Source organism: Macrobrachium nipponense, chromosome 8, assembly GCF_015104395.2.
Source record: "Macrobrachium nipponense isolate FS-2020 chromosome 8, ASM1510439v2, whole genome shotgun sequence".
Classification (NCBI taxonomy): Eukaryota; Metazoa; Arthropoda; class Malacostraca; order Decapoda; family Palaemonidae; genus Macrobrachium; species Macrobrachium nipponense.
The window spans coordinates 57418954-57442244 of NC_087203.1; the positions used below are offsets into that span (position 1 = coordinate 57418954).

At 35.5% G+C, this 23291-nt stretch overlaps 1 long non-coding RNA gene across 1 annotated transcript in view; it reads left to right on the forward strand.

Moving 5' to 3' along the window:
• Positions 1–8350: 8350 nt before the first annotated feature.
• The window catches only part of LOC135223268 (uncharacterized), a 75782-nt gene continuing 60841 nt past the window's right edge, over positions 8351–23291 (forward strand). Inside the window, exon 1 of the long non-coding RNA XR_010316449.1 lies at positions 8351–8424. This is a non-coding gene — a long non-coding RNA (uncharacterized LOC135223268). The remainder of the gene's footprint in view (positions 8425–23291) is intronic.

Below are 23291 nucleotides of genomic sequence, written 5' to 3' on the forward strand. Positions count from 1 at the left end.
AACTAGCTTAAATGAAGCAGCTTTTTGAAAACAGCACTGCTGATCATTTTATACCATAAGATTCCGTGGTTGGTATTACCCACTATCTATCTATATATAACTGTCTTTCTGTCTATCTATCTATCTATATACGTATATGAATATAATATATATATATATATATATATATATATATATATATATGTATATATATATACATATAATACAAACCGGCATTTATGTCTTTGCCTAGAAAGAAAACTTGGTAACGTGGACCCTCTCAACAGATATATATATATATATATATTATATATATATATATATATATATATATATATATATATATATATATATATATATATATATATATATACAGATACATTATATTATATACGATATATAGATATAGATTGGCAGAAAAGACAGTTATAATATATATATATATATATATATATATATATATATATATATATAACTGTCTTTCTTGTCTATCATCATCTATCTATCTATATACGTATTATATATATATATATATATATATATATATATATATAATATATATATATATATATATATATATAATATATATTATATATATATAATATATTCATATACGTATATAGATAGATAGATTGGCAGAAAGACAATTATATATATATATATATATATATATATATATATATTATATATATATATATATATATATATATATATATATATATATATATATATATATATATATATATATATATAACTGTTCTTCTGTCTCTCTATCTATCTATCTATATACGTATATGATATATATATATATATATATATATATATATATAATATATATATATATATATATATATATATATATATATATATATTCAATATACGTATATAGATAGATAGATTGCAGAAAGACAGTATATATATATATATATATAATATATATATATATATATATATATATATATATATATATATATATAATATAACTGTCTTTACTGTATATCTATCTAGTCTATCTATATCGTATATGAATTATATATATATATATATATATATATATATATATATATATATATATATATATATATATATTTATATGTATGCACATACACGTACATATATACATATAATATATATATATATATGTACATATATATATATATATATATATATATATATATATATATATATTTATATGTATGCACATTACGTACATATATACATATATATATAATATATGTACATATATATCATATAGCCTATGTATATATACTACAATATATATATTCATATAACTGAAAATTATATATTGTTTTCCCTTAAATGGATTCAATGTTGCCACATATAATGGGAATTCTTGACTTTTTTTGACTTACACTTTTACCTCTCGGTTAGTGGGGAAAACAGAGATAATTATGTGAATTAATGTGTCTTCGTGATTACACTTCATGTCTTGGGTTATTCAGTTCCTTTTCATTTTTTTTATCATTTCAGTTTTGGGGGAAATAAAGGTTCTATTTTTTGATATCCTGGAGTTCGGTTTAGTCCAACTTTAAAGACATTGAAAATAATAGCTGAGATGCCAGTTGCAGGTTTCTTAAGGTATCCACATATCTGTTGAGTGTATTTTTGAACTAATAGATTTAATGGGCCTATTTTTCCGTCAAAAAGTGAATCGACTCCTATGTAACCCAAAGGGAAGAAGAACGAAAGAGCGGAACCCTATTCGCGGCCGAATTTTCGTGGGGGAGGCGGGGGGGATAGTCAGCGCTGCGAAAAGGATATATAAATTATAGAGTGCGGGTGATTTTGTAATGGAGTCATCAATGACACCGATTTCCCTCGAAGTCTCAAACCAACCAATCAACGACGACGACGGCATCAAGCAGTTGCCGTAGGTCACCAGACTTTATGGGCCATCCGTTTTCCCTTTTTCCATCCTTTGTGTGCCGTACCGCCTTTTATTGCTTTACAATCGCGCCGACTCGATCGAGGACAGTAGCGTCTCGCAATGATTCGTTTTTTCTGTGTTGTACGTGAAGTTTCGCAGAATATAGTGCGCTGTTAACAAGAGTAGGTTACATATGATGGTTAAGCTTTCCGCGTAAATCATTGCACTCTAATAACAAATGAAGCCCCTTTTAATCAAGTTCATGACTTGTTAGTTAAAGAACGCTTCTTTATTCCTCAATTCAAAATGCCGAGGTGATCGTAAAAGGTAAGTGTTAGCCAGCTAGCCCTGGAAGGCTGTCATGGCAGCCAAGGATGGCTCAATTTGCCATTCAATTTGCTTGCCTTTATAGAAAACGGATTGAGGTTACCGAATGAAGATTACAGAGTCGGCTGGGAGTATAAAGATGGCGACCGCCCGGGTCACGTCTGCTACGGTATAATTAGCAATCGGCGGTACGTCATTACGAGCCCCGAGTCTTGACCTGCCGGCTCGTTTTCATCTGACGTCGATTGCCGGCTGCGACTAAACGAACATGAAAAAATACCGCTAAACGATAGCGCATTTGCACGTGGGGTCTCTCTCTCTCTCTCTCTCTCTCTCTCTCTCTTGAATATTCGGTCTTGTTTAGCATGCACATGAGATATGATGACAAAATTGCTGCGACGTAGGCAAGTTTAATCATTCATTTTTCTCAGGTACTGCAGCTGGCCTTGCGACGCAATTTATAGACCCTATAGAATGACGGCAGTTTCGCTTTCTAATTGTTGTCACGTGTTCGGAAATTTGGCAGAGGACCATTAACTTATCTTTTTTTTTTTTCATTTTGATTTTTTCCAATAGATAAAATCACGCTGCTTTGTTCCAGATCTCTGAGTGCGTTAATTAACTCAGGAGATTAAAGTTTCTCTCTCTCTCTCTCTCTTCTCTCTCTCTCTCCACAAACGTGCTCATCATGATCATCTAGGAAGCGACTTTTATTAGAGGATGGAAAGGGTTTTTAAATGAAGGAATATCTTGCATAACATTCACAGCCTCTATTATCAGCACCAGTGGTATAACGCAGGAACCCTAATATATTGGAAATATTATGAAAACATTTAATCTACTAATATAGTGCGCAATTTCGTCTGGGATTTTTATGGGCGTAATGTATTCTTTAAAATTCACAGCCAAATGGGAAACTTATGTAAAATATTTTGAATTTTAAAAAGAACAAAGATAAAGATTCAAATGCATTAACATCCGTAACGAAGAATGGAAGACGTATTTATTTTACCCCCTGAGCCTAGAGTAAAGAAATAAAATTATTTTTAAAGAAAACCGTTCCTAATCTTCAAAATAAAGTGACGCATTTGAGAAGCGTTTGTTGACATCTAGTTTGCTGAATTTCGCGATTTCTTTGTTTATATGTTGGCGTTCTGAGATGAGCCTATGAGAACGGCCATTACGGGACCCATCTACGAGGACTTGAACATAGGACTAACAAGTTCATCTCAGAAGTAAAAATGTTCAGTAACTTGATACAGATATGTGAGCGGCAATGGCTCAAAGTGAAGTCCAACACACACTCACACACACACACACACACACACACATACACAGAGAGAGAGAGAGAGAGAGAGAGTTACACTCTGAACAGCTGAGGAAATTGGTGTTTTAAAGGTTATCAATAATAAATATTATATCATATTCTATAGTATTATTATTATTATTATTATATTATTATTATTATTATTATTTTATTATTATTATTATTATTTTATTATTATTATTATTATATTCAAACTCATGTTCATTGAGAGAACACACCATGTGTGACCCTTTCGATGTGAACGTCGATGATGGAGTAATATTTATGAAAACGTCTTTCTACAGAGTGATATTGCGGCATTTCACGTCGATAGAAATTCTTATTGCAAGCGCTCTCTCACTGATTTTTACTAAAATAAAAGGAATTATGATGTCATTGGATTAAGACTCTGAAATTGATAGAAAGTTCATCAATAAACACTTGAATTTTATGGTTTTAGAATTTTTAAATACTCTAAAAATGACCGTTTTATGCCAAGATCTTCGTTTTTGGAGTTTGAAAATTTTGGCTTTTGCTGTCGTAGGTAAGGTATAAGTCATCTCCGTGTCCTGCATTTCCAGGGTGTGGAATTTTTTCTTTCTTCCACATTTCATTGTCCCAACGACACAAACAGCCGGTCAATCAATCCTTTGTATCACACAAATCGTTTGACCTGCCCCTGTGCCCCCTGTCAGTCTGGTTGTTTTGTGGATCCAACGGTCAATGTCGAGGTCACACTTTCAGGTCAAAAGCCAAATGGGAGTTTTCCACACCAGTACACTATGTTTCACAATCTTTTTTTTTTTCCCCCATTTCAAAAGGCAGGGTTGTCGTCGACAGCCATCGATAGGTCGGTTTCTTTGTCATTTAAAATATTTAAAGGCATATGCGTCTCAATTTATGCGACTCATAATTTTGCATGACTAAATTTATGGCATGTTTGTCAACTCTATTTGTATTAAAAAAAGGGGAATTGTAATAAAACTCTTTGCCTGTGAGATCGGTAGGTTTATATATATATATTATAGCAAATTCTGAGAAATAAATAAAGCTCAGACGGCTTTGTAGACTCTACCACAGGCCCTCTAAGCAGTGATTCGCAACCTGTTTTTTAGTGATGGCACCCTAACTAATGTAATCATTACCGTGGCACCCCTCCTTCACCATCCCACTATATTGCATGAATATATATATATATATATATATATATATATATATATATATATATATATATATATATATATTATATATCATAAGTCTAGACTCTTCTTGCTTGCTCAGTGATTAAAGGCATCTGCCTTCATCCAAAGGAAGGCCTTATGAGGTCTAGTTCATGATCAAAATTTATGGATTAGGGCCGATATTAGACTTCAGGGAAACTCTAAGGATCAAATTTAAAGGGAATATATTCACAAGTTAATTACTCGACGTTTCCCGGCGTCATTATGGCGCTCGGAGTCTCGAGGTCCAACTTATTACTGAAAGGACAGTTGCACGTAGCACTGGGTCACGTGTTGAGGACTTGGAGCGCAGATAAGGACGTATGCGTAGAGCATTAGGATAAAGAAGATCCACCTCTCACAGCAAGGATGAAGGTGATAGGATACCTAAAACAAGGTATTTCTCCATAAACACGTGCGGCAGACAAAGGACTGATCAAATACGGTGATGCCGCCACGTCTTCAGAATTGCTTACTATAAATCTCACGTTCTCAGAATTCCCTCAAAGGGCAAGAAATGACTGAATTACTTCACAGAACGTTATTGTATTGAATGGGAGGGTGTGAAACATAGTAAATTCGATTTGCAACTGCTAATACTGGGAGGTCATTCAAGCAAAAAGCGCTACTAAATCACATTCAAGGGAACCACAGCGCTTAAATTAGATTAGTTTCATAGAACAGGGAAGCACGGCTGTGAAGGGATGACAAGGAGTAACTATGAATGTTTGCACAAGCACAGAGATGGGAAAAAATTCCGTAAAAGGGACAAAAGCGACTGCCAACTTAAACCCATACTTTACCGTCTTTTGTCGCTGGTCTCCGCTTCTTAAAGGGCAGCTTCTACTGGAGGACAAACAAAGTTAATAAAAGAGGTCAGTGAGAGAAACTTGAGCGTCTGAGAGCAAGCCAGACCTACCAAAATTCAGAGCTCCTCGTATCTGCGGGGCTGCCCCTTTATCCCTTGCCCCTGTGTGGTTCTACGTGGCTGCAATCTTAGACCCTACCTGACAGCATTGGAGTGAATTTTCCTTCTTTCATCGGTGCCCTTTAAGAAGCGGAGACTAGCGATAAAAGACGGTAAAGTATGGGTTTAAGTTGGCAGTCACTTTTGTCCCTTTTGCTTAATTTTTTTCCCATCGCTGTGCTTGTGCAAACATTCATAGTTACTCCTTGTCATCCCTTCACAGCCGTGCTTCCCTGTTCTATGAAGCTAATCTAATTTAAGCGCTGTGGTTCCCTTGAATGTGATTTAGTAGTGCTTTTTGCTTGAATGACCTCCCAGTATTAGCAGTTGCAAATCGAATTTACTATGCTTCACACCCTCCCTCCCATTCAATACAATAACGTTCTGTGAAGTAATTCAGTCATTTCTTGCCCTTTGAGGGAATTCTGTGAACGTGATTTATATATATATATATATATATATATATATATATATATATATATATATATATATAGAATTCTGAGAACGTGAGATTTATATATATATATATAATATATATATATATTATATATATATATATATTATATATATACTATATTAGATTAGAAGCACTGATAATAATGATAAGAAGAATTCTGCCATTTTTTTTTTTTTTTAATTTTTTTTTCAACAAATGTTCATTGAGATGATCTAGTCAAGACAAAATTCATACCAATCTTGTTGCACTCCTAGGCACCGTCTATGGCACCCAATTTGAATCACTGCCCCAAGGTCCTTTAAATATACTCGGCCCAGTATATTTAAAGGACCTTGCACTGCCCTAACGATTGCTCTCAGAAAGACGGTGAAACCTGGAACAGGGGCAAGTTTAGAATTTGGATACTTAGGGGGACGGATAAAAAATCAAAGGAAGCAAGCAATAGAGATTGAGGCCGATGAAGCTTTGCACATGCCTTTGCAACAGCGCCTGCCAAAACCATTTTTGTCTGCAAGGCGTCTTACAATGAACGCTGTAGGTATGACCCATATTTCCCATTTCTCCAGTTGGATGGGGTTGCTTGACAGGTATTACAAGGGAGTCCAAAAAGAAGGAATCTCTCCAGCTTAAGGACCAGGTTGCGAAAACGTACCCGTATGTAGCTGAACAGTGCGTTAATTGTTAGTGAATAAAAAATATAAATAAAAGAAAGGGGTGGGGGTTGGAGAGAAATGGTTGACGTAGGTTTTTGCTTTAATGTATGTACTTAGGTAAATGGTGCTTAGCGAAAGAAAAACATCATCACCCTGGATATCAAAGTTCTAATTAGAAAGGAAAATAACAATTTGAAGAAATTCCTGTCTCCTAAGAAGCCCATTTCTTGATTAAACCATGACGTTGAAGTCGAAGACAAGTTCCAGTAATCTGAAAGTCTAAGATTATGGACGGGTAAAGGGTTGATTTTCGAATGTATCAAAAAGAATCGAATAAGAGATTATGTGGGGTGGGAGGAGGGAGCGAATTGGGGGTAGTGTGAACTGCCCTGTTGGGTAAAAAGAACCGAGAGTGATCCCACATAGGTCATAACACGCTTGGATAATCTTTTTCAGATATGGGCAAAGTGTGATGTGCTAGATGAGGAATTAGTCTTTTGGATGGTCGGCAATGCTTGGCTGATAGCAGTGAAATAAAAAGGACCACAAATGTTGTTGATAAACAGGAAGTAGGAATGATGTGATAGAACAGTGTACCTAGATGAGCATCACTTCAAATACGGGAGGGAGCAGACTAGACGTCATCAAAAGTAATTGCAAATCTGTAGTGTTAAATACTGAATATGCGTATTTATTTGCATGACCCATCAGCGTTCTTAAATCTCATTGGTTCCGTATGTCATTCATTTATAAAATTGTATTTTGCCCTTGAAAGAAGAGAACCAATTGATTTACAAGAGCACGGTTGACCTTTCTCATGTGACTGTCATCCATTAATTATTTGTACGTGGTTGATGAAAAAGTAGACATAAAAGTCTCATATATTTCGGTGCAGTTGACCGAATAGTGTGTTACATGATTGAGTGGATCCATAATTTATAGTAAACCGTAAGTGATATAGTAAACAGTGACAAACTGCTGGAAGTGGCCAAATTATGAGTAAAAAGCAAAGCAATCACATACGAGGCCAATACAATTCAAATCATCCTTAGTAATGTATTTCATATTGCCGTCATTATATCAGAATTCTATATTTGTAGATAATCATGATAAATATGATCATTCTTATATACCACAAAAATAACTTTGAAATTCTGTAATTGATAAGGACAATTTTTCCTTGGCAGATGATACTTTCGCTTTCCTCCCGTTGAGGAACTTGGCTCTGCTTTACATGAACTAAGTTCTCCCTCCTTTGATCCCAGTGTATTCATAGCTATACAGCCATCAAGCATCTCAAGTTCTTTGTGTCTTTAGTCAGTCGTGCTATACAAGAGCTCTCTCTCCGTCATCAAAAGTCTTGAGAACTTTTTTTTTCTTTTTTGATGTGTTCTAGAAGACTTGTTTCATTTCAGCTGTGTTCCATGTTATTATATGAAAGCTATATAAAAAGCTGCATTACCAACATTTAATCATAATAATTGTGAGTGTTTCTTTGTATTTTTTTTTTAGAACTCACTTTTCTAATTGCATCAAACTCCCTCTGCATTTCAGATCGGTCTCCTCCGAGGCATCGCGTGTCATTAAAACGTCAACGGGAAGTTATGGTCGTCCGAAAACACTCGAGGTAAGCTACAAATGAAATTCCCTCTTCTCGGTTGGCCCATGTATAATTAAAAACTGCAAAGTCATCAAGTTTTTTCTGCAAAGGGGACACCCAAGAAGGTCGCCACCGGCGACTTTCTAATTTGTTGAGGAATCCGGTGTTAGGATTCGGCCCCGCGATTGGAGGCCCTTCAGCGAAATTAACGTCCCATTGCGACTGATGATCTGTAATTCTTGTGGCTCTTTATTTTTATTTTCGCTTTGCTTTTTTTCCCTCCGAAGGAGACTTTACCTGTCTCCATATTAGGCAATTGTGGTATTTGATTCGCTTGGATAGGTGTCATTTGTTATTACTTTTTGTCATTTTTTCACTCGTATAATTTGCTTCTCTTTTTTGCTGTGTGGATCTCTCTCTCTCTCTCTCTCTCTCTCTCTCTCTCTCTCTCTCTCTCTCTCTCACTTCCCTTTTTTTTCGTGTTCGTGCCGCGGTGGACGAGAACGTCATTAATGAATTTACAAAGGACGAGAAATTTCTCCTCTCGTATTTCTATTTTTTCCTCTCGATTTTCCCGATGTTTCAGAGGCAACCGTGAAATTCAGATGAAGTGCTTACTGTTAATTGCGCCATCCAAGAGGGTGCGATTGTAAGTTGATGGGAGTCGAATTCCACTCTTAATTTTCTCATCCCTTTTTTGTCAATTACCTAATTTTTTTGTGAATTCAGTTACGTCCTGCTTATTGCTACTGCTTGATTGCTATTGCCAGTGACAATCTGCCGTCATATAAAGAATGAGAACGACTCCCTTCTTCAGAGTTTATTGCTGGGAAATGATGATGTTGGCATCTTTTGGCTTCTTAGTCTGAGGGAGTAATATAGAGAAATTGGAGTTTTGTGTGAAAGGGTTATAAGCAATGAAATAAAGTATCGGGAAAATAAAGGCAGGAATGGAATTTTACGGGAAAAATTATCACTGTGAATTAGTAAAAATGCTTGGGAAAAACAGAAGTGTGCAAGATGGACAGATAAATTTATTAAGGTTTAGTGAAAAATGTTGGTGAAATGGAAATAACAATGTAGAAAGGTGGTTCCTGTGTAAAAAAAAAATAGATAAGTAGATAAATAAATAAAGTTTGGAAAACAAGAGACTGCGATTAGGAAGGAAGAAATTATGGAATTTTTTTAATACAGTAATTTTTTTTTAATGAAAAAGGGATGACATCTACTTAAATCAATAGTCGATAGAATGGTTGAACTTAATATTTTAATGTGCATATGTTCTCATGTCTAATATTTTTTGAATAATAATAATAATAACGATGATGATAATGATAATGATAATGATAATGATAATGATAATGATAGTGGTAATGATAATGATTTAAGAAATATCAAACATGAGAACATTTGCACATTGAAAAAATGAATAAAGAGGAAGAAGAACAATAATTAAGGCGGAAGGTAGTGGGCGAATATATTTATTTTTGTCTCCGGATAAAGAAACAGAGAAATAATTACGAGTCCAGCCGAAATCGGCGGCCATCATGAATCAATTGAAATTTCACGGGGAAAATGTGTTGCTGATGCCGAGGCTTCCTGCGGAAACCAGATTTTCTTTTCGGTTAATGATGATATTCTGTTGTATCTTATTTAATCATACGAAGTTTTTGTTTTGTTTTTTGTTATTTTACGAAACGTTGCTCGAGTTCAGTGTCACACTAATCACAGCGCAGGTGAAGACATCCAATGTCTTGCGTATGCTATTTTCCCTTTAATGAATTACAGATGGAGTGAGGTTTATGTTTCCCTTTTGTGCTTATGTTAACACCTGATCTTGCAAAATAACCCAGGATGTTATTTGTAATCAGTGATCAAACATTATTATTTTGAATGAATGTGCGCACGCAATGCAACATCGTACATCCTCAGCCTGGTCATAACTTCTTTGATGATGACCCCGCGAGGTTTTTTGAAATTATACGCTGTTTAGAGGTATTGTGTGAGCGTGACGTGTCTCCCATTGGCGGAGACAATTTAGTAATTATCTCGGCGACATCAAAGAGAGAGAATCGAGGGTTAAATATATAATGGAAGGGAGCTCGGCCCTATGGGAAAGTCATTCGGAAGCCGCGCAGCTCGCTCTTGTGGTTTCACGCTCGGCGTCGCGGGACGAAATTTAGTCCTTAATTCCTCGGCCGAACTCTCCAAACTTTTGCATTCGATCGGTTTTACTCGATTCTCGGCTGAGGGTTTCAGGTGTTCTATTTCCCTTGAGCATTGTTAGAGTTGTAAATGAACTCCGTTTTTTCTGCGCGGCGATTATATTTCAAAGGCAAGATAATTATATCTCCTCGGTACGACGGTGATGTATGAAGGTGTGTCTCTGACTGACCCTCGTGGAAGTTCCCTGTTGTTCCGGAGGGCGGCGCCTTTGATCTCTTGTTACTTGCGCTGGCGATTTATGGCTCCTTGTGGTTTTTGATACACAATTTATTGCCATGCTGGCTTTATAAAACAGAGAGACATTTATTTAAAGTTTATTTAAAGGCTGAACCGTAAAGATTTGTACTGGGGAAGGCAGTCTTTATAGTGGCGAAGTGGCTGACAAGGTTCAAACTTATGAGGGGATCCAAAGGGAGAAAATACTCATAAATTATCATTAACCATCTACAAAGGAGCTTGACTTTTACTTGTATTCTGGCCTGACCTTGCTATTATTTGTCAGTCTTCATACAGAATGTCGCTGACAGCAAATTTTTGTATTTGTTTGCGTCTGAACACATTGCAGGGGAGGAACAACCAGCCATTTTTGAGCCTTTGAAAAAATTAAAGTCTCTTAAAATCATTGACAGAATGACTTTTTTTTTTTCTTTTTTTGGCAAGGCCAGCGGGAGGGCAACCAAATTCCCATTTATATCCCAACCTCGGAGAAAACAAGGGGAAATTATTTTTGGCTTAAAACTCGGAAAGCTATTATCAATTACACTTAACGGTATCCGATAAAAGAAAAGACCTGCTTTGTTTTCTATACAGTTATCTTATTACTTAACACTGCTTTTGTATAATTTTCTGTAATATGAACTCATAATTACTTATTACCTCGGTTTTATGAGGATTCTACTTTTAATTGAAATAGATTTTTGTCTCCATCTCCTCAGAATAGATGCCGAAGTCTGTATTATAATAATAATAATAATAATAATAATAATAATAATAATAATAATAATAATAATAATAATAATAATATTTTATTTCGATTCGGGCCCACATGCAGAGAATACAAAACACCACATTTACTTTGCTTAGATTAATATAATAATAATAATAATAATAATAATAATAATAATAATAATAATAATAATAATAATAATAATAATAAATACGTGCAATTATTTTAGCTAGAAAACCATACGCAGATACAGAATTAAGGTACGATTTGCTAAAAAAGAGATTGCGCAGCAAAACCAGTAATAATAATAATAATAAACATTTGCAGAATGCATAAGGGTAGCAGCGAAGTAATGCTTAATAAATATAACAGTAGAGACAACAACATCATTAGCAGTAATATGGAACCCAAAGAGAAACAATACAAAGCAATAACACCAGCACAGCAGGAATAAGACAGAACATGATTGAACAAGTACTGCCTTTCATAAAACATGATGCTGGTCCACTAGTATAGTGGTTAGTATCGTGGCATGCCACTCAGATGTCGCGGGTTCGCGTTTCTCCCATAGAGATGAAAAATCACTGGCTCTGTATCATGATCAGTTTCTGCTGCAGTGTGGGGTCTGCGGTGGGAGGCTGAAACCAACACTCTTCGGAAGTTTGAATCCTAAGTGTTTGTTCCATGTGAATAGGTTTCATCTATTGAAATAATAATAATAATAATAATAATAATAATAATAATTAAAATATAATAATAATAATAAATAATACCTGCCCGACGGTGTCCCTCTGGTTTAAGGGCCGAAACGTTGCAAGAAGAAGAAGAAAGGGACGAAGAGAGAGAGAGAGAGAGAGGAGAGAGAGAGAGAGAGAGAGAGAGAGAGAGAGCAGACGCCACTGAGCAAGAAGAAATCCAGAATTAGTCATTTATTATCAATTAGGCTTAAGCTCCAATTTGCACTGTATATAATAAAATAATGATAATAATAATGCAAAGATACAAAGGAATAGTAAAACCAATTCCGTAACTTTTCTTCATAATCAGATGTTGAAAAGAGTGACTGCCTCAACTTCAACTACTGTTGTCGCAACTGAACATTCTCCTGATTGGAAGCTTATCAGGAAAGTTCATGACCTTTGGCCACTAAGTGCTTGCACTCATCTTGGACAAGACAAATGACAGTAATGATAACCACAGAAATAATTTGTAGGTGTATCATTTCGATTATCCCCAAAGAGTGGCATTTTGAAGACTTTGTGCCTTTAGTCTGCTAAGTGAGCTGCTTTTATTTGATTCAATCTCGCACAACAATTTGGTAACCTGACGAATGTGCTACCTTGCTTAATGAAGAGGCGCCGTCCTTTCTGCAACCGTAAGAGGTTTCCTGAAATAAGACCCTGTTAGGCAGACTTCCTGTTCTTTAGTTCAATTCATGTGTGCAATATAACGTAGCTTTTTCTCTTATGTAACGCATTAGAGATATGCTTACACGTACATTACACACACACACACACACACACACACACACACATAATTATTTATCAATAAAAATGTGAGAGACCAGGAAAAGAAGAAATTTTCGATTAAATGGAAATAAAATGGATGCACTGTTATCGTAACTTCTCGAATATATTTTATTTATCTTAAGAAGACAGCAGTCTTTCCCCTTATAACGACTCCGGCATGAAATTGTATGTGTGATAGTGTTCTGACGTGAATTTCCAAATGTTCACCCTGAACGTTAATTCTGCAGAACTGGTGTCTGGGACAGACACCAGTAGAAATGGTTTTTGAAGCTCCACCGTCAGCTGGGGGATCGTAACGTTTGTGGACAGTGAAAAAAACATTCTATGAACTCAAAACTGCAATAAAAATCTTTTTAAATCATACCTTTTGAAATTATCATTGAGATCTTAGAATAACGTACATATTCCCTTGTTCCACTAAGACGAAATATTTTAAAAAGTAGTTCATTTCTGTCATTATTAAAATGAAGAGTAACTTTAATTCAACAGTATAGTTGGAAGAAATTTTTTTGCATTTTGAAATGGGCTTTATCTTCTATTATACTTACTTAAATGAAGAGATATTTTGAAAATATTTCTCATTTTTAATATACTTTGAACATGTTTAACGCTTGCACAGAATTTAACATAGGCCATAATGAATCCGGACTTACCCATGATGCATTGCGATTCGTCAACACATCTTCCATCATACATTTCATCTCTTCTGTATGACATCCAGACACATTCAAAACCCAAAGAACAAATACTTTTGTTTTTCTTACAATATGAGTGTAGGTTATGATGCTACAAACCTTATACTTTTAACAAAACTTAAGAGTGTTGAGAGATCAGTAATTTATCTTCTGGTCTATTAAGAATGATCTGCACCGATATCATATCGGTGCAAATTTTTTTAGACCCTTTAGCACATTGATAGCTGTTAGATTTTTTGTTTGTTTGTTTGTTTTGTTTTTGTTTTTGAACCGTGATATTCTAGTCATAACCATAGCTATTCACATTGTTAACGTTTTCTCTCTTACATCGAGACGCTTTGATAATCACTCTCGACTAACAAACTAAGTGGCCCATTTTCGATTCAGAACTAGATAAGGATGAGCGAATGGACGCGTTCCCTAAGATCCAATATGACTTTATCGACCTAAACAGTGAATTGTGTATACTAGTTGACTCTCTGGAGAGAGGGAATACAGAGAGAAAATAATTCAAATGTGAGTGATATGATAAAAACAGGAGGGCCTCGACGAGGTAATATAAATTCCACCGGGGTGAAACCATTCGTAAGACTCTCTCTCTCTCTCTCTCTCTCTCTCTCTCTCTCTCTCTCTCTCTCTCTCTCCTACCCTGAATCATGATACACATCCTCTGCATATCATGATGTTATCAGTAGTAACAATCGCCTAGCAAACGAGGAGACCAGGTTTGAAAAACAAAGTTTCTCTAGTAGCTGTCAGACGAACGCGTCCTCGTCCTATGCAATGTCCAGCTATCTGCTCTCTAAGGCATCAAACAAAACTTCTAACAGGTCATGAAAGGTACTTTTGTGAATAATAACCACATTAAAACTCACGACAAGCTAGGACTTGCTATGAATGTGCACATTACACAGTTTATTTATCATGTTTACACTGTTGGTTTAGAATGGGTATTTTGCTAAATTGCACGAAGTAGTACCAAAGGAAATTAATAATTGGCGTGGCGCGAAAACTTGTGCGTTTTTATTATTCTATGCAAATATAATGATGCTGAGGCCACGAAACTTTTCTTTTCAGGATTTCATTTCCTTTGAATAATTCTTTAACTTCTACCACGATGCATCACTCCTCTTAAAGATGCCTTAGAAACACAAAGGATAAAACTGGTCAGGATTTATACCAAGAGAGAGAGAGAGAGAGAAGAGTAAGAGAGAGGAGAGGATAATGAGAGAGAGAGAGAGAGAGAAACTTGGCAAGAGTGATAGATAACAAACCGTAAAAAGTTACAAAAGAAAAAGAGGAGAGGAGAGAGAGAGAGAGGATGAGGTTAATAGTTGGAAGAAAGATAGGTAAATAGAAAATGATGAGGATGATGATAGAGGAAGGGAGGGAAAGTATAATCTTAAATGAAAACGATTCCCGTCATTCCAAGAACTTCTGTATGACGGCCACGCGACGAGTTTTATTGCTGTAGAAGACTTTCTATAATAATTTTCTATGACCGACTTCCAATTTCAACTGGAGACGAAGATCCGTGGCCGAGAAAACTCCCTAATGGTCGGAAGGGTATTGAATTTATCCTTAGCAGTACCTTGTTATTACCGGCACCGAAAACGCCGGTAATAACCAAGTCATATTTGTATTGGTGCGTTCTGTCACATTACGTCGGTCTGATGTCTATACACCTGCTGGAAGGAAGCGTCATTTTCCGCCGCCACGATTTTGATTAAGAAGATTACACCCTGGCCAGTGGCTTTGCTAATACTTCTATGAGCACTGCCAACATTAGGGTAAATGACTCGAGACGGATTCCTGGAGAGAGAGAGAGAGAGAGAGAGAGAGAGAGAGAGAGAGGAGAGAGAAACACGGGGGTTAATCTTGTTTTTATATGTCAGATTCAAAGATTAAAAAAGGGTTACCCTAAACTGGTGAGAGAGAGAGAGAAGCGCGGAGATTAATCTTTTTATGTCAGATTCAAGGAATACAAAAGGGTTACCATAAGCGAGAGAGAGAGAGAGAGAGAGAGAGAGAGAGAGAGAGAGAGAGAGAGAGAGAGAGAGAATAAAAGTATTTTGAAAAAATGTTTGCACAAAGAACATTTCGGTATGTGAACATTATTTTATCGGGGAAAGATCTAATTGAAAAATTGAGAAAAAATCTTTGTCCAAGGACGGCCCTACGCATTCTCAAAGATAAACGAACGCATGAATAAATAAATCGATAAATATAAAGAACATCAGACCCTTGAACTTAATACAGTCCGGAAGTCATAAAGAGCTCGAAGCGCAATCACTGAGATCCCGACCGAAAGTGACTCAAAGAGACCGAGCTCAATCACGCTGCCTTCGAATGACGAGAAAAACAAATGACTGTCGTAAACCAATTGATCATTAAGCAATAAAAACCCGGAGTTAACGAGCGAAACTAATCGTCAGCGTCACCCGTCCCTGATTCTAATTACGCTGCGAGAGTAAGTCATTCGGTGACTTCTGTTCCCTTCCTCGTCATAGTTTAAGCGAATTCACCCTCACTTTGGGCTTCTCGTTGCTTGACTGCATCACCGGGACTCCCTGAGCTGGTGCATTGCAATATAACAGATTTATGGTTATGATTAATACTAATTTGCAGTGAATGCATCACCGCAAGTTTACATGATGATTCTGATAAAAGATACGCATAGTAGCACGAGTCTTGAAATGGAGAAACAAATCCACAGTTATGGATATGCACATATATTTAAAGTAAACCTGTACAGAGAGCTTTCGGGAATCTGTCCGATTCCCCTTTCAATCAATCAGTCAATTTATCTTTAAATATGTGTATATATACATTACTGGATTTGTTTCTCCAATAGTCACACTACAGTCATTCCACTGAGACCTTACCTTACCTTACATCTTGTTCGGGTTGCCCCAGGTCCCTCAGTGTGAGCACCTCTAATGTCTACCAGAGAGTTGCTAGTACATCTTCCGGTATATTTTGCATCTTCCAACTCTTGGATGGTCTGGGATGCAGCTTTAGATATTTGTCGAGCTTATTCTTAAACACATCTACGCTCACTCCTGATATATTCCTCAGATGAGCTGGCAACGCATTGAATAGACGCTGCATTTATCGGATGCTGGTGCGTAGTGGATAATGTCCGTGTGCCTTTCCTTATTTTCCTGGTATAGTTTTTGGGCACTATTAATCTACCTCTGCTTGCTCTTTCTGATATTTTTAGTTCCATGATATTTTCTGCTATTTCCTTCTATCTGTTTCCAGGCCTCTGAATTATCATGTAGCGTTCTCTTCTCCTTTCTAGACTATATAATTTTAAGGATTGTAGTCTTTCCCAGTAGTCTAGGTCCTTAACTTCTTCTATTCTAGCTGTAAAGGACCTTTGTACACTCTATATTTGTGCATATCCTTTTGATAGTGTGGGTACCATAATCATATTGCAATATTCAAGTGGACTACGAACATATGTTTTATAAAGCATAATCCAATGTGTTCAGCTTTCTTGTTTTGAAGGTGCCGTAACAACATTCCCCATTTTTGCTTTACATTTTGCCAACAGAGTTGCTATTTGTTTCATTGGCATAACATGTTCCTCATTTTCATCATCACACCCCAAGGTCTTTAACTGCTTCCTTATTTGTGATGGTCTCATATTAGGTCCCTTATATGCATATAGCTTTCTTTCTCTGTCTCCATAATTTATTGATTCAAATTTATCAGAGTTAAATACCATCCTATTTACCTATGCCCCAATGCATATACTTTGTTAAGGTCTCTTTGTAGAGCGTTCCTATCTTCATCACAAGTAATTTCTCTACTTATTCTTGTGTCATCTGCGCGAAACTACTCACTACCGAATCCTTAACATTATTTGTCTATGTCTTCAATCATAATAACAAACAGTATTGCAGCTAACACCGTACCTTGCGGCACACCGGATATTACCTTGGCTTTCATCCGATTTCATCATCGTTTGCAATAACTATCTGTTTTCTGTTGTGTAAAAATTCTTTTTAACCATCTTCCTACTTTATCCACGATATTGTGTTTTCTAATTTTCTTCGCTAATATATTATGGTCTACTTTATCAAAAGCTTTTGCAAAGGTCTAAATAAACCACATCTGTTTCTTTCGCTTTTCATATTTTTGAATATGTTCTCACGGTGGACTAACAGTTGGGTTTGTGTACTTTTTCCGGGTACGAAACCATGTTGTCCTATTAAACAAATTATTTTTTATTAAATGTTTCATAATATTTTTCTTCATTACCACTTTCATACACTTTCATATATGTGATGTTAGACTCACAGGCCTATAATTACTTGCCTCTAGTCTTGATCCACTTTTGAAAAGTAGGGGTCAAACATATGCTAATTTGTGCGCCATCATAAATCTTGCCTGTATCTACACTTTGTCTTAATAATATTGCAAGTGGCTTTGCGATAGAATGAACTACTTTCTTTAACAAAATAGCAGGAATTCCATCAGGCCCTGCAGCAGCTCCATTTTTAATTTCATTAATAGCCTGCACAATATCAGCTTCATTAATATCTATGTCAGCTAAATATTCACTATTTTCATCCCTTACTTCTATATCATTATCTTCAGTATCTATTCAGGGGTGAATTCTCTCTTATATCGTTCTGCCAGTATGTTGCAAATTTCCTTTTTTTCATTCGTTAATCTCCCTTCAATTCTCAGAAAGGGCCTATTTCTATTCTTCTTTTATTCATCTTCTTCGCATATGAGTATAATAGTTTGGGGTTTTGCTTGATATTTAATAGGGTTTTTTCTTCCAAGTCCCGTTTTCATTTTCTTTTGAGGGTGAGAGATGTGTAATTCCGGTGATGGAAGTTCTCTCTCGACGTGGTTCGGAAGTCGCGTAAAGCCGTTGGTCCCGTTGCCGAATAACCACTGGTTTCATGCAATGTAAAAACACCATACACACAAACAAACAAACAAACACACTACAGTCAAACAATTTGATGAAGGCCCTACGCCTCTCAAACTCGTCCGGACTTCAAGTGGCATTGTTTTCTATTTTCTGTCCCTGTAGGGGAGGGACACAATGCCATAGGAGGCCCAAACAAGGACATATCTGTTACGAGTTTCAGCGTTCAAAGTCGGCCTGTTCTAAAACACATAGTTTTACAAATAATACGCCGGATATTTAACAATGAAATCGGTGACTTCAATACGCTGGTAAACATTTCATCTTTGGAAGAGGTTGTATGGGTAGTCCCCATTGCACAATGTGACTCATTCTAAATTTGACTTAATGTACAGAGATTATGACTCCATAAATCTAACTCAGCGCTTAGAAAATGGGACTCTTTCAATTTCACCCCATGCACAAGGAATTCTACTCATTCTGGATTTCACTTCAAGCACCGAGAAATTATTCATTCTAAAACTGACTTAATTCATGGAGATTTGCTATGGAGCATGTGGAGCGTGACCCAGTCTAAACTAAACTTAATGTTTTAGAATGCAACTCATTCTGAAACCTGATTTGATGCACAGAGAATGCGACTCATTCTAATTCTTATTTAATGCACAGAGAATGCAAATCATTCTGTAACTGCTTTATTGCACAGAGAAAGTACCTAATGTTAAAGTTGACTTCATGCATAGAAAATATGACTCTTTCTGACTTGATGCCATAAAAATGGAACTCGTTCTATGTCTGACCTAAAGCATAGAGAAAGCAGCACCTCATCCTAAATCTGGCTTAATGCACAGAGAAAGCAACTTGCGTTAAACTTGACTTAAATGCACAGAGAATTCACCTTGTAAGTTTGATTTGACGCGCAGAGAGTGGGTTCTAAATTTGACTTGATTGCCTAGAGAGTGTAACTCGTAAGTTCAACAGAACCTGAATTGTTCCCACGGCTATGCATACGCATGTCCCAGTTTATATATATATATACATATATATATATTATATATATATATATATATATATATATATATATAATATATATAATGTGTGAGTGTGTGTGTGTGTATGTGTGCGTGTTATGTTATTATTCTCTAATCTTGTGTGCTTTCATTTCACGATGGGTCCTCAATTGTGTACTTAATAAAAATGTTGATGGTCTTCTCGGTATATGCCACAACTTTTTACAGATACTCGTAGTATTTGAGGTCCTGCCACTACGAATGTTTTCTCTTAAAGCCAACACGACCATGTGAATTGCAATGACTTCACGACGTATCGCCTCCCTAAATGATCAAGAGGCCACTGGATGGAGGCCGATGATTCTAAACCCAACTAATGCAGTCTCGGTGAAACCACCCCTCCATTGGACATGAGAGAGAGAGAGAGAGAGAGAGAGAGAGAGAGAGAGAGAGAGAGAGAGACTGCACTTAATCATCAGTGCCTGCAAAAAACAGTAATAACATTGCCCCTGATGAAAAACACCATCATTCTTGCGTTAGCCAAAAACAACAGCGTTATGCAGTTGCCAGTTAGCCATATTTCTTTACGGCAGTAGCGTCGTCATTTTTTCTTCTTATACTTGATTCCGTCTAATGGCTCTCATCACATGGTTTATTTTATTTTTCATTCTGAATACTACGCTACTCACGGTAAAAATGACTTGTCCCTACTGTAAATTTGTCTCTCTTGTTGAATCAGTGTCAAAATCTTTGACGCGTAAACCATACTGGAGATGAGCAACGCAGGGCCCCGTTTCTTCGGACAGTTAATTAGTAACTCTGTCTAGATTAACGCTGTAAACCCGTCACTTGAACCGGACAGAAACGGAGTCTGTCTCTGTCTGTCTCTCTCTCTTGAGATGAAATCATTAATCATTTTTTTTTTTTGCCTGTCTTTCAAATCCCTCCTCTGTCCTTTTCAGCAGAGGCCCCCCCACACCTCCAACCCTCCCCGATATTAGGCACGCATTCAGCCCTTACTTTGTTTCTCTAGCAAGTGAAGCAAATCTCCTCCTCCTTGCGGGATGCGTCACCAGAATAATAAGCGCGTTGTAAATCAGGCAAAAATTTTTCCAAGAAAATGGCGGAAATCGCTTTCTCCGGTCAAAATTGATTTTGGGAATTTTTCGAAGCTATATATATATATATATATATATATATATATATATATATAGATATATATATATACATATATACATACATATATGCATATCTATACATATATATGCATATATATATACATATTATATGCATATATATATACATTATTATCATATAGATATATATATATATATATATATTATATATATACAAATATTATATATATACTATATATATATGGCATATCTATACATATATATGCATATATATACATATATATATGCATATATATAAATACAGATATATATATATATATATATATATATATATAATATATATATATATCTATATATATATATATAATATATGTATACAATATATTTATATAGACTATATATATATATATATATATATATTATGTGATAAAAATCCACACTTATGTAAGCTGTGCATTAAAAATATCATAAAACGGAAGCTTTCATCTAATTGAACAGTAGACCACATCAGCCGCACTGATTTTTTCCTCTTTTATAGATAAAAATACATGAAGTCACGATGGACAGAAAAGACGCTGGAGCAGTCCCAAAGAGAACAAACAAACAAAAGCAAACTATCCTACTCGTGAAATTCCATTGCTAATCTGTTGTCTGGCCAAAAGAAGAGCAGATCGCCTTGGTTGAACTGCTTCATCTGTCCATTCGGCTGTTCCCTCGTCCATACCATCCGCATCGGCATACTGAGTTGTCTCTCTGTCTCCCGCCCAGGCATTGGAAGGAAAAGGCCACATTGCAGGTGCCGATGCGGATGGTATGGAAAAGGGAACAGCTGAACGGACAGATGAAGCAGTTCAACCAAGGCGATCTGCTCGTCTTTTGGCCAGACAACAGATTAACGATGGAATTACATGATTAGGATATTTTGTTTTTGTTGTTTGCTCCCTTTGGGACGTTCAAGCGTCTTTTGTCCTTCGCGACTTTACGTATTTTTATCTTTAAAAAGGGAAAAAATTGTGCGGCTGATGTGGTCTACTGTTCAAGTAGATGAAAGCTCCTGTTTTATAATGTTTGAATACACTTAAAAATTTTCTAATCACGTTATTGCGAGTTTACACACACACATATATATATACATATATTGTTACGAAGTGCCAAGTATCTGGTTACTACACTTGCCATTCATTTATTGTTACCTCACAAAAAGCCAGGACACCTGAACCCTCATAACAGGTATTAAACGACTGAATACTTCTAAAGGCAACAGTGATCCCTTAACACTTACCAGTATTGCAGAAAATCAGATAAGTTCATCAAAACAGGTGTGAGGTAATTCTGTAAGTAATTAAATTAATCAAAGGGGCATCACTCCATCAACAACTTAAAAGTCTAAGTATTTCCCTGATTTCAGAAGTCCAAGTACTTCCCTGGTTCTAAGTCACTTCAAGTAAATTGAAGGAAAGCAAATCAATTACCACTCTTTGTTTCTACCTAAAATAAATATAATCAAATGCAAATATACTGGTTAAAAATTAAATACTTATAAAAATTTTAAATACAAAAATTTATTATTAAACTCAAAATTTATAAGTAAAATTCACAATATCAGGGAAAATTACTGTTACTTGAAAACAAAATAAAGTTTAATTAATTCTTGAATCAAATAAGTAAAATTAAATCAAAATTAATTTATCATAAAATTCAAGAAAATTAATTCAGTCAAAATTCAAGTGGTTTAGTAATTGAAAATTTGAAATTAATTCACAAGTGCTAAACAATAATAAAAACTTGAAAAGAATTCTAAGTAAATGCAAATTAAATCACAAATGTAAATTTAATTTAAGGTGCAATGATTAAGCAATAAAAATAACTAAGTCAACTAAATTGTGAATGCAAATGAAAATATAAAATAAAAAGGCACACTTCAATAAGAAAAATTGAACAAGTGCACAAACAATGGAACAAACACAAAACATAAAAATTCGCAAGGTGTAAAAGTGTAAATCTTTTTCACTTAAAACTTTATAACCATCAGTTTTTACCAAACCCTTCGTAAACATCTTATTAGTTATTAGTTAACCACAGTTCCTATCTGTTATTAGTTATTAGTTATTAGTTGCAAACTATAAAAAATATAACACGCTTTACCATTTTTGGTATACCAATTTCTTTCTTTCTTGCTGCAGCTTGTATCCACACTTTTATAAAAAACAGGTGCCATTACGAAAACAATTGTTTGTTGTTCAAAAACATTTACAAAAACACTAAATAACACTAAATAAATTCTAAGAAATATCAAATCTGAAATTCACAAATTACGAGTGACCAGTTTACGTTATGTTACTTTAAGATCAAAAGTGCTATGCGACGGAGAGAGAGAGAGAGAGAGAGAGAGAGAGAGAGAGAGAGAGAGAGAGAGAATTCTGAATGCCTCGCGGTCCTAAAATGTAATGAAATCTTATTC